This window comes from Erpetoichthys calabaricus, chromosome 2 (genome assembly GCF_900747795.2).
Source record: "Erpetoichthys calabaricus chromosome 2, fErpCal1.3, whole genome shotgun sequence".
Taxonomy (NCBI): domain Eukaryota; kingdom Metazoa; phylum Chordata; class Cladistia; order Polypteriformes; family Polypteridae; genus Erpetoichthys; species Erpetoichthys calabaricus.
In genome coordinates this window covers 309730318-309744389 of record NC_041395.2, presented here as the reverse complement: position 1 = coordinate 309744389, position 14072 = coordinate 309730318, and the positions used below count along the sequence as shown (strand labels likewise).

General features: G+C 39.1%; 1 protein-coding gene across 2 annotated transcripts in view; it reads right to left on the bottom strand.

Annotated features, from left to right (window-relative positions):
* Positions 1-14072, bottom strand: part of LOC114647247 (cytosolic purine 5'-nucleotidase) — a 1192165-nt gene that overhangs the window by 1141997 nt on the left and 36096 nt on the right. The gene's annotated exons all lie outside the window — the stretch shown is intronic.

Below are 14072 nucleotides of genomic sequence, written 5' to 3'. Positions count from 1 at the left end.
TCTGTGACATTGGCTATAAACGTCCGAAAAAGCGCTACTTAGATCCCCTCACTTCTATCAGGGACCCCTACACAATGTGTTCTTATATGCTGTACTATACAGAGATCACTCACATGTATAGACAAATCAACACTCAGCAGTCGATCTAACCCCAGACACTGTAACCTTTTCTAGACTGCTTCTACCTTACTGTTTCTTCTAGACATCTCACAGTTGTGCCCAAGCTATTCAAGACTAACAGGAGCGCTCATATTGGCTGCAAAAGTTCATTCAGCTTATGAAAATCTTCCTGCAGTTTGGCTCTTTCCTTCCACTCTCGATGTGTCGTTCTGCATATGCTTCTTTTACACATGCTCAGTCAGAGAATCTGAGGCATGAAGGGTCAACCAGGCGACCAGTCTTTCCCCTCTCTAGAATTTTCTCAGCAGGTTTCAGACACTGCTCCCAGAACTTTTTAGATTCCCTGAAAGAAATGGAAGAGTCACTTACTGTAAACTTTTCCATCTGCAGCTTTTCTGTGGATGGGCTGAACATTTCAAGAATTGTTGTCCAGTTGCTATTTTGGTTTTCCCAGGGTTCTTCAGAGTTAAGCGTGTGACTCTCATCTGTAAATAGAGGGGTGAGGTTTTCTCAGCTCAAATACGTTGATCACCTTCCATCACCAGGGTTGTAGTGCGTTGCTGCAATATTGTTATGCTCCAGCTACTGACGAGGTAGGAACATGAAATACAATCAACACAATCCCATGACATGTTAATGGGGTCGGCACATACCTCTGTGTTGGATCCATCATCCTGTGTATACTCATTCCAATAGTTTATCCTTTCTCTTACAGAGAGATCTATAGTAGGCAGGTATGCAGATCAGACATTTTCTTCTCCCCTCAGACAAGCTTGTTGATAGACAAAAGTATCCCGAATACTGACTCCTTGTGTATCTTCTCCTCTGTTGCACGGATTCTTTCCCACAATACTAAAGGAGTCTGTCACAGACTTTGATAAGTATAGCATAGTTGTGTATGGGCTTTTGGTCACAAGAAATTTTTTTTTTAACACAGGACCCTGCCAATTAGACAACCAGGAATCCTGCCGACTTTGTAAGCTGTGACCAGTAGGGTGTGTAGCAGCACCCCAAACCTCCCAGACACAACTAAACAACACAGTCCTGGGTTCAAATACAAGATATTCCTTATCATTTTTACTTCCACTACTCTCCCAGTTCTCTTCCTTAATAATACAATTATCAAAAATCACATGTTTACCTACTTCCACATGCCCCACGCCTTCAAGCCTCATTCACATTACTGACTACTCTCACAGGAAACTCGGCTTCATTTATGCCAGACCCAGGAGTACTTCCAGTGCCACAGCTTTGCACACTGGAAGCATTTCCGGGTCAGGCAGAAGTCTCTTAAAGAGGACATACTGATCTCTTATAACCCCCCCTCTCGGCACACAAGAACCCCAACAAGGCTGTCCATTAGCACTACAATTCTCAGCCTTCTCAGTGGATATCCTATGGGTGCCCCACTAGTGGGATACTACCACCTTGTTTACAGGGGGAGAAAATAACTTTGGGTGGCAGGCAATTCCTGTCCTTCCATTGTGGTTTCTTTTTCTGGCCAGAAGCCAACCTCTATCTGTCAGGATGCCCAGCAACACTCACAGATCCACTATTAAACCAGCTAATACATACATCTATAAGGCAGTTTATACTTTTAGTGGAGTTGTACTTCTTACTGAATTCTCTCTCTGATAAGCTGGAGAAAAACATAAAACTATAAATCTGTAGGCTGTTTTTGATTGACAATTTCAAATTGGCCTTGCATGAATATGTGTGGATTGGTATGTCCATGTGTTCTCCAATTGTTTAGGGACCTGTCCAGAGTCATTTTCCGTTTTCTGGTGGATACTAGCAGGTAGTGAAAAGTGCACAGCCCTGTGAAACTCTGCCCTTTGTACTCTGCATGCTTTGTATGAGGTTCTGATTCTTGCAGTACAAACCATGACTAAAGATAGAAGGATTGCTTTTCTAAATGATTTGTTTATGTGCAATTTGGGTCATAAATAGTGATGTGCCAGCAATTTGCAGAAAACTGAATTTTCAGTAAAACATAAGAAAATTTATCTAATACATACTGTGGGTCACAACCAGCAAAAACTATGCCACTGACACAGGAATAAAAGTCTTTATTTTCATGCCTCAGAGTGTTTTCATGTTCAAATTCTGCCTGTCATTCAGTGTTTAAACAACATTTTCCTAAGAAAAAAAGTAAATCCCTGTCACATGTAGTCATTTTCTTAAGCCATGAGACATGTGTTGTGGTTATTCAGGGATTATAATACCTGCCTTGCCAATTACAATGATAATTTTGGCAATCACAATTATAAATATGCTTTGAACACAGAAACGTTCATTCTTGCACTGCACTCAGGGCATGCATATGCTAAGGAGGGATTAAGACACAAGAAAGATAGTTGCTAGGTAACATCAAGGGGTCACCTTTCTATGTAGTGCATCTTCCTTCAAAGAAATGTACACAATGTGGTCAATGTCTGGAGTATTTTTGTGCGAAATATATGCAGCATGTCACAATAAAAAAAAAAAGACACTACTGTGCTCCTGAGTGATATGAATTAGAGCTACATTTATTTTAACTGTTGTGCAGCCAATTACCTGCACTAACCAGGTTAAAAGACCTTATTGAACAGTATTCCTTGTTTTCCACCCCAAAAAAATCAAATTTTAGTGAGTTCTGCATTTCTTGTATAGGAAAACTGCATGCAAAACTAAATTTACAGTCAATTTCACTAAAATGTATGTAAACAAAACTGTGTCATTTCATTCATACTAGTCATAATACATAATTATTATACCTGTGTATTTCACTGAAACATTTAAGGAGTTTACTCAAAACTAGGACCAGTGTAGGAATTAAACATGAAATGTACAGTAATCCCTCCTCGATCTCGGGGGTTGCATTCCAGAACCCCCCCGCGAAAGGTGAAAATCCGCAAAGTAGAAACCATATGTTTATATGGTTATTTTTATATTGTCATGCTTGGGTCACAGATTTGCACAGAAACACAGGAGGTTGTAGAGAGACAGGAACTTTATTCAAACACTGCAAACAAACATTTGTCTCTTTTTCAAAAGTTTAAACTGTGCTCCATGACAAGACAGCGATGACAGTTCCGTCTCACAATTAAAAGAATGCAAACATATCTTCCTCTTCAAAGGAGTGCACATCAGGAGCAGAGAATGTCAGAGAGAGAAAAAAGCAAACAAAAATCAATAGGGCTGTTTGGCTTTTAAGTATGCGAAGCACTACCGGACAAAGCAGCTGCAAGGATGTACAATGTAAAGGTAGTTTTTCAGCATTTTTTAGAGGAGTGTACGTATCCTCTAGGCCAGTGTGCAAACAGCCCCTCTGCTCACACCCCCTCTGTCAGGAGCAGAGAATGTCAGAGAGAGAGAGACAGACAGAGAAAAACAATCAAAAATCAAAACATGCCCTTCGAGCTTTTAAGTATGTGAAGCACCGTGCGGGAAGCATGTAGCTTGACAAAGCAGCTGCACAGAAGGGAGCAACGTGAAGGTAATCCTTCAGCATTTTTAGACGAGCGTCCGTATCGTCTAGGGGTGCGAACAGCCCCCCTGCTCACACCCCCTCCGTCAGGAGCAGAGAGAGAGAGAGAGAAAAGCAAACAATCAAAAATCAATATGTGCTGTTTGATCTTTTAAGTATGCGAAGCACCGTGCGGGAAGCATATCGCTTGACAAAGCAGCCATATGTAAGCCCAGCAAGGAAGAGAGCAATGCGAAGGTAATCTTTCAGCGTTTTTTGAGGAGTGGCTGTATCCTCTAGGGGTGCGAACAGCCCCCGTGCTCACAATATATTTGAGGAGTTTTATTTAATATGTAATGCGCGCTCTGGTTGGGTAGCTTCTCAGCCATCTGCCAATAGCGTCCCTTGTATGAAATCAACTGGGCAAACCAACTGAGGAAGCATGTACCAGAAATTAAAAGACCCATTGTACGCAGAAATCCGCAAACCAGCAAAAAATCTGAGATATATATTTAAATATGCTTACATATAAAATCCGCGATAGAGTGAAGCCGCGAAAGTCGAAGCGCGATATAGCGAGGGATTACTGTACACCAATATATTACTAGACACCATCCCACATTATCATAGCAATTAACCCAGAATAGCATAAACATTACAACTAAGCTAAAAGTTAATATGTTTCCACATCAAAATATCTACAAGACATTGTTTGTATTTTGTTTTTGTATTGGCCTCAATATCATTTCTGAATTTCTTTCTGCTTCCTTAGAAGAGCAAGTGTCGGAAGTATTGTAAGGAAGTAATATAGTTGAGCGGTGGGCTGGTGGCCTGCCCGGGGTTTGTTCCTGCCTTGCGCCCTGTGCTGGCTGGGATTGGCTCCAGCAGACCCCCGTGCCCCTGTGTTAGGATATAGCGGGTTGGAGAATGACTGACTGACTGACTAATATAGTTGAGAAATAATACGATATTAACAATTAAAAACCAGAAAGTGGCTTCCATAGTATACATGAAAAAACGTCATCCTCTAAAGATGAGAAAATTGAAAGCAAACTCACAGTAAGTCTGTTTAAGTTACTGTACTGGGCCTTCACAGTTAGCAGTTTGTCATCTGGTGGTTGTTCTAGAACTACAAGTACAGTGTAAATAAACAATTAAAAATAAAGGCACAATGACTTGAAGTAGCTGTGCACTGATGAAACAAAATGCCACAAGAAGCAAACAACTGCCAAAGGCAGAGGTAAAAATCTTATTAGTTCAACTGTACTGTCAAGACTGTTCTTATTGTTTCAAAAACTTTTCTCTGATTGATAGCAAGTATGCCCATTGTATTGTGTCAGTATTTTCAAGTGACTGTGTTGTTGCTATTTGTGACCGTCAGACAATAATTACCAATTTAAGCTTTTTTGTTTACAGTGTTAAAGAGGTCACAACCAGGTTGTATTTGCCAGGGGCCAAGGCACCACTAACATGATGTAGGCCATAAGTCCCTCAATTATACAGAAAGAGAGAGAGAGAGAAATAACCATAATAATGGAGAGGTTCTGCAAATATAGAATGTGGTAACATGATGCCTACTGGAGATCAGTACACTCTGCATCTGCCCTAAGTGCCAAGGATAGGCAACATTCTGAGCCATCATAACAAGAAAGAATGAGGGAGCTTGGCCTAGGCAGAATCATGCAATGCTCTCCTAGGAAGCTAGAAGGCACACAAGCAAATTTCAGGGACACATGACTCCTCCTGTAAAGAAAGAGTAAGATTACCAACAGAGGGTAGCATGTGGTCCTAAATAATTAGACAAAAGTTAACAGTCTTTTTAAAGGTGGGAACTGGCCAGAGGCCAGATAAAAACCTCCAGTCTATTATGTGGCAGTATTCAGTCCAGTACTGAGATCATGTTGCCACTTTAAGGCAAAAAGCATGGAGACTCCCTAAGGGGCCTTCAGTTACCCATTTAGAGAGTACTTGGTTCAAGACTTGTGGGAAAATTGATTAGCCACCTTAAACTGGTCAATAGACATTACTCAGGGAGACTGAAAGATTATTGTTTTGTCAGTTGAGTTGGAGACTGAGCTCTCCATGTTCATCCCTCCTTTGTAATTCATAGTGTACAACTCCCTTCTGTGACTACAACAGTTTTCAGAGGGCAGTGTTCTCCCCAGAAATTTTTTCTAGCTGGGTGGCAAGAAAAAGCAGCCGGATGGGGCAGGACAGGGAAATTTGGTGGTGGGGAAAATTAAATGTGCACTATTTTTTATTAGTTAATTATTATTAATTATTTTCCAATGCTCAATATGACTTCCTTTTTTAAGGTTTGACAGTTGTGCCAGAATATTTTTTATTAAATTTAAGAAGTATCCAATTCAGGATCCTGCAACCCTAACAAAAATTTTAAATAACAATTGTTATGACATAAACCAAGAGGCACAAGTATTGTATTATTAATTATTTTCCAATGCTCAATATGACTTCCTTTTTTAAGGTTTGACAGTTGTGCCAGAATATTTTTTATTAAATTTAAGAAGTATCCAATTCAGGATCCTGCAACCCTAACAAAAATTTAAAATAACAATTGTTATGACATAAACCAAGAGGCACAAGTATTGTCGCTGTCGGGAAGAAAAGTGAAAACAATGAAAAAAATTAAAAAATATTCTTCAAAGCCAACTTGCATATGCAGAAGGTGTCTTCAGTTAAATATTTATTCTTCTTTTCTTCCTAGAAAAGGAATAACCCATTTCTTTACAGTGTTCCAACAGCTTTTCAAACAACGTTGTATGTGGCAACTCATTTTTTGCCAACCAATACATGGATCTTAAAGCTCCCACAAAGGCATCTCTCTGTAAGTTATTTAACACAGATACAGATCTTTCAATTTGACCGATTCCAGTTTGCTCTAGTACACGCTTTCCTAAAAGGTCAGCAGAAGACTCAATGTGCGTTTTACTTTTTTCATGGTCCAGCAAGCTTTCTTTTCGCATTCTTGTGCATGGCATGTAGACCCAAGGTAACTCCCTCCTTGGGGGATGTTTGTTTGAATATTTCATGCACAATAAGCACCACATACCATTTTCTTTGACCATTAGCCAATCAAAATCTTTAAACCATTGTTTGTTTATGCTGGATAAGCAGTGCTTAGATTTATCAATTGGCAGAGTGTGTGCTGAAGAGATTTCCCCTGATGGACCAGCTTCTGCAATGTCTTTGTCTGAAATTCCCACATGAGGAGTTGACGCTGCACCTTCATTAGTTTGTGGCGTCTCTTTTCTGAAATAACTGAGCAGTGTTGTTTTCTGAACATGTTTTTTGCTCATGTTGGTAAAACGTTTCGAAAAAAACTGTTGGATATTCAGTGCATACTTGCACTATGGCAGGGCAAGATATGAACAAAAAAGGAATGGCAGATGAGTCACTTTAACAAAACTATGGAAGCGTATTAGGGCCACATTGAAGAAAAAAACACCTTATGTCTAGAATAGCCTGACCCTAATTCTCGACATTTCCACTTTATTCTCGCCGTTTATGTCGAGATAAAAGTCGACATTTCCACTTTATTCTCGTAGTTTATTTTGTCATTAAAGTAGAATGTCGTAAACTAAACTTCATCTTAAAATCAATGTTTAATTTACTAGATTTTCTCAAACCCCGTCATAAGGTAGTGTAGTGCATTAAATGCTTTGTGTTAAGTGTTCACCGACCGAGTTGTTAATCACTATGCGCTTCTTAAACGGACTTCCTCTTGCACTGATGAGGCACCGGGAGGGATCGCCACACAGAATACATTCACTTCATGATATTCCTGCTCTCTGAACATTTACAATGCTAAGATAAATACTTGATATCATTTTCATGACGAAATGCATTAAAGCAGATATTAAACATGCACGGTAGTGTGGCGGTAGTGCTGCTCCCTCGCAGTAAGGGGTCCCAGGTGTACATTCAGTGTAGAGAACTTTATGGCAGGTGTGACGAGGCTCCAAAAAAGCAAACCTTAACTTAAAAATTGTGTAAATGTTGGGTTTGTGATCTGGTGGTCGGAGACACGAACACAGAATTCAATGGATGTTCTTCTGAGCGGGCTTTCTTTATTGCATGCGTGCTGTCTCTATCTGACATAGCAAAACCCCAATTCCTATGCTTCCTTTTTCTTTCTCCATATAACCAATCACCACATGATAATACAAAGCATTTCATGTGTTACATAATTTATGGTGGGGTTTGAGAAAATGTAGTAAATTAAATATTCATTTTAAGATAAACTTTAGTTTACAATGTTCTACTTTAATGACAAACTTCGAGAATGAAGTCAACATGTCGACTTTAATCTCGTGATAAACGGCGAGAATAAAGTGGAAATGTCAACTTTATTCTCGACATAAGCTTAGCAGCACTACACAGACTGCACTGACATTGAGAACAGAAACGTCACTTCCTGACACCCTTTTTCCGATATCTGACAGGCTGGTTCCACGAATCTTTTTTTTTATTTTATTAGTCCTCCTCTCGCCCACCCACCTCCACATAATCTTTGCTTGTGAAGTGCCGCTCTGCTCCCGCTATTAGCATGTACAGCCTCCTCTCGCCTGCCCACCTCTCCATACTCCATGCTACTGTAATTAAACTGTTCCACCCCCGCTATTACCATGTACACCCCCCTCTCAAAAGCCCTCCTCCCCATACTCTTTGCTTGTGAACTCCGCTCCACCTCGTCCCCACTATTAGCTTTAGCACAGAGTGATCGGCAACATCCCGTCCTGTGCCACTCCCCTTGCAACTTGCGATCCAACTTCTAAAATATTTGCCCACCCGCCCGCTCATCCCATGCCATCTCTGCAGATCATTAGATCTGTGGCTGTCATCTCACAATGTCATGTGAGATGACAGCTGGGCGCTCAACTAAATTAGCCGGGCAAGACACTAGGGAGAACACTGGAGTGTATTCAGTTACACACTGTCACACATGTGCGCATTGGACGCAGCTAAAGGGCTTGAGTAAGGGCAATTCTGAACCAGACCGGGATGTGGCAGAGTGCACTGACTCTTTTTCTCCCTTTCCTGTAGACCTTCTTGACATCACTTCCGTATCCGAGCCTATGAAAGAAGACCTTGCCGACTCCAGCCCCTGTGATGTCACATCCAGGCTCGAGCCTATGGCTGAAGACCCTTATGAGCCCGACCCCTTTGACCACACCTCCTGTCTTCCCCTTTAAAAGCCTCCACCTTTTCCCTATTCACTCAGTTGTTTTGGACTTGGTTTTCTGCACATCAGTGAGTGCTGTGTAACATTTAGGATATCAATTATATGGGTGGCTGCCCAAAACCTTGCTGTGGTCAGGTTTGTGACAACACATAATTTAACTTGAACAAGGAAAACAAATATTGGAAAAAATATATTTAAACCAAAACGCTGACATAAAGCATACAACAAAGGCAAAGTACAACCTACAATTCTTGCACATATATGGTTTAATATACACTTCTCATAAAAATTAAGGGAACACATAATCATCACAGTCTACCACAAAGTCAATTAAGCTTCAAGGATATCAATCTATCCAGTTAGGAAGCATCTACTTCACCTACTTTAGTGCAAATGAAAGTGACACTTTTTGCACTGCAGAGGTAACAGCAAGATAACTACCAAAAAGGGAATGTTTTTGCAGGCGGTAGCCACAGACAATTGCTCTCTCCTTATCCTTTCTGACTGATTCTTCTCTAGCTTTGCATTTTGCTAATGTCCTTGTCACTACTGTTAGCATGAGGCAGTACCTGCAGATGATTCAGGTTGCACAGGTAGTCCAGCTCTTCCATGATGGCACATCCATATGTGCCATCACAAGAAGGTGTGCTGTGTCTCCCATCACAGTCTCAAGAGCACAGAGGAGATACCAGAAGATGGGCCATTACACAAGGACAGCTGGACAGGGCTGTAGAAGGGCAACAACCCAGCAGCAGGGGGACAACTGTTATCTGCTCCTTTGTGCAAGGTGGAACAGGAGGAGCACTACTAAAGCCATACAAAATGACCTCCACGTGGCTACTAGTGTGCATGTTTCTGACCAAACTATCAGAAACAGACTCCATGAGGGTGGCATGAGAGCCTGATGTTCTCTAGTGGGACCTGTACTCACAGGCCATCACTCTCACACTCTTCACTGCTATTTTTTCTCTACCACTAAACAGGTGGTGGGATTAAACTTTGGAACAGAAGAACTAACCAACTATCAAATGACAACACATGTAGGAGTAATGATCCATGGCCTCTCTAACCTTTTTATTTTCAGATTTTATAATGACAAAGACTCATAATCAAATTAAGTGAAAACATATAATGCACCTTACACTTTTCTCTGAATTGGCTGATAATAGAGAATGTGTAGTATCATAAAACTATTCCCTATCAAATTCTTCACTTCTAATATACTGACATTATTAATTTAGCTTTGCTTATGGGCTAAATAAAAAATATGGTAATATTTTGCCCCTATCAAAGAAAACAAATTATCACCATCTTCTTTTCAACTTTCATTTACACTAAATAACCTAAAGAGATAAGTTCATGAGATACCTGATATGTCTCAAGCCTAATTTGAATTCCAGCAATAACTAAGGTGTGAAATTTCAGCTCTTCTAATAAACGTTATCAGGTGCTTACAGAGACCATTTCTAAAAAAGCAGACAAATGGGTCTAGGCTGACACTGCAGAGATGAAAAGGAGAATAACAACAAAATGTCCTTGGGAATATATTTTGTTGGTTAGATGGAACTTCACTTTTAGATTTGCTTAAAATGATAAAATGAAACATGGTAGAATGCACTGGTCAAGCAAACTAAGAACAGTTCACTATGGATAAGGTCAGAGTACTGAAAATGACATTTTCTTTGTTTAAAATATTCTACTTTTCTTATACTGTAATTATGTTTCAGGTAAGCTTTTATAACATTTGACAACAACATATTATCAGTATATGTTAATCATTAGAAAATAAGGAATTAGACAGACAGACAGACAGACAGACAGACAGACAGACAGACAGACAGACAGACAGATAGATAGATAGATAGATAGATAGATAGATAGATAGATAGATAGATAGATAGGAAATATATAGTACATATTTACAGAGATCATTTTAAAGTATAAAAAACAGTAAATGCTAGATCAGACCAATGAACTGAAGCAATATATTTTTCTAATTAAAATTAGGGAGCACAGAAAACTGAAAATGGAAAACCAAGTGCTATACTGTAACAAATTTTAGCACAAAGTTGATTGCATTTTGATTTTGCACATGTAATTGTTGACATTATTGTATTTATGCTTTATTATTGTACATAAAGCTGTTCAAGGTTTCATGAAGCTTCTACTCGACCACTGAATGACAGCAGTCTTACAAAACACCCAAGACCATCCATTTTATGTGATGATTATCATTATACTTATGAATGTTTTCTATTTTTACTGTTTTAGCCATTAGTGCAGAAAGTTGAGGGCATTTACAATTTTATTTTTTACTTTCAAAACAGTAAATAATTTTTATTTTCTTTAAAGACACTGCAGACAAACACACCAAAACTGCCTTTTCTCTGCTCTTACGTCATTGTTATACTTGATTATAATTTATAATGTTCAGAATTAATTAGTATTTATGTGATTAAAAAATGAGACTCACATTTCTGACTTACATATAGCATTTCATTTTTCATGATATCTAATTTTAATATGATATGCATAAAATATGATCGTGATATGAAAAATGAAACAGCATTCCAAGCAAGTAATGGATAAAATAACACAAAGACATAAATTAGGAAAAGAATGAAAAGCAACATCCAAGTGTCTGGATGTCCCAATGAGCACTGTTGATTCAATTTTCATTAAGTGGAAGTTGAATCAGGCCAGCTAGACACTGCCTAGAAAATATTACCCTCAAAACTAACTGCAGAAACAAGAAGGTGACGTATGAGGGAAGCCATAGAGAAGTCAACAATCACTTTGGAAGAACTGTAAGATTCAGCAGCTGAGACTGGACTAAAGGTAAACCAGTGAATCATATGGCAAGCTCTGCATAACATTGGCTTGTAAGGGTGGTAGAAAAAAAGCCATTAATCATGAAGAAAGCATGTGAAAGCATGCCTCGAGTTTGCCAAAGTGCATGACAGTGACCTTGTCGTGACGGAGTAAAGGTTTTGAGCTCAGAAGAGATAAAGACTAAGCTTTTTTGCCAAAGTTCAAAGAGATACATGTGAAACAAATATAACATTAACCACTTCCCTAAAGTGAAGTATGGCCATGATATCTTTGTGCAGGCTGTTTTTCATCAGCAGGGACTGTGCTTGTGCTTAAAATAGAAGGATCAATAAGTGGTGGAAAATACAAACATATACTGCAACCTGTTCAACTCTAAAAAGAATGAACTGTTCATCTTTCAATAGGACATTGATTCAAAACACAAGGCAAAAGTAATCCAGTAGTGGCTGAAGGGCTATAAGATGAATGCCCTACAATAGTCCAATTTAACACTAGAATTACCAGAGCCTACGAAAAAAACTCATAGATCCGTCCCACCTTAAATCGCTTCACACTTCTCAATCAGCCTCTTTTGTCCTGTAAATGTGTCGATAAGCAGCAAACAGCAAGTAGTCTGCTATCACATCCCCCACCGGCGCACAGTTTTCTCAACTCAAATCTGTTTACCTGCATGTCAGTCGCTTGGAGTTGTATTGAGTGAGAAGTCAAGCAAAATGACACCTTTTATACATACTATATCGTTATTTGGAACACATGCATTTCATGCGTGTTCCATGTCTACAACGATCTATGTAAACACATCGTTAAAACAGAAACGTTTTTCATGTTTTAGTAATAATTGACAAAATGTAGACATGAAGTGTATAATGTGTGAAGTCTGAATTCCAAATATCAAAGAAACACTTTCACAAAAGGTACAAATATAACAGAACAAATGCGCTTTTATTCAAAAATATAACTACAGAAAAACAACCCGTGTTTACCTGCGACATTGACACGCAATTGGAATGAGAGATTCGGTGGCATAATGGTATCAACTGCTGACTTGTAATCAAAGCTTTGTGGGTTTGATCCCGGGCGAGTCCGTTTTGAGAACTGAGCTGCTCGTATTCTTACTATTTTAGAATAAAAACGTACATTTGATTCCATTTTTTAACAGCCGGTGTAATTTATGATACTTGTAAAGGTTAGCTTTGTTTTTTTTCTATTCTGTTATTCTCTCAGCCGCTTTCACGTTCCCAACTCCACGCGCCCCCCCCCCCCCCCAACACATTTGACACTGCTGTTTTCACATAGACACGCTATAACAGAGGTACACTCAACTCATACCGACAATTCTACATCGGATCAAGAATGCACTTTTGTCATCGCTGCACTTTGTATATGTACATAGGAAGCTCTGCACTTGTGACTTTACACTGTAGATCTGGCTCTTACATACAAAGGACGTCAGATCTACAGCATAAAGTCGCAAGTGAACTGCAGAGCTTCCTCTGTTTGATCGTGAAAGGCATGCTCCCAAATTACACATGTAATGTCACGAAAAATACCTGCTGACACTTTAGCACGCGAGCAATGGTACGAGAATGCAGTTAGACTTTTTTTGGGCACATACACCACGCTAGTATTTAGATCTGGAAGGTGTAGCATTGGCGAAATAAATAACATGCGAGCTATAGCGCATCTTTATGTGATCCAAATAAATAACATTTGAGCTATAGCGAGCTATAGCGCGTCTTTATGTGATCCAAATAAATAACATTTGAGCTATAGCGCATCTTTATGTGATCCAAATAAATAATATTTGAGCTATAGCGAGCTACAGCGCGTCTTTATGTGATCCAAATAAATAACATTTGAGCTATAGTGAGCTATAGCGCATCTTTATGTGATCCAAATAAATAACATTTGAGCTAAAGTGCGTCTTTATGTGATCCAAATAAATAACATTTGAGCTATAGCAAGCTATAGTGAGCTATAGCGTGTCTTTATGTGATCCAAATAAATAACATTTGCGCTATAGCGCGTCTTTATGTGAAAACAGCAGTGTCAGATGGGGAGGGGGAGTAGGGTGGAATCGTGAACGCAACAGAGAATGAAACTGAATAAAAAAAAACAAAACAAAGCTAACCTTTACAAGTATCACACATTTACACCTGCTGTTAAAGACTGACTGAGCGCATTTGTTCTGTTATATTTGTACCTGTTGTGAAAGTGTTTCTTTGATATTTGGACTTTAGGCTTCACACATTATAAACTTCATGTCTACATTTTGTCAATTATTACTAAAACATGAAAAACATTTCTGTCTTAACGATGTGTTTACATAGATCGTTGTAGACACGGAACACACACGAAATGCATGTGTTCCAAATAACGATATAGTATTTATAAAAGGTGTCATTTTGCTTGACTTCTCACTCTATACAACTCCAAGCTACTGACACGCAGGTAAACAGATTTGAGATG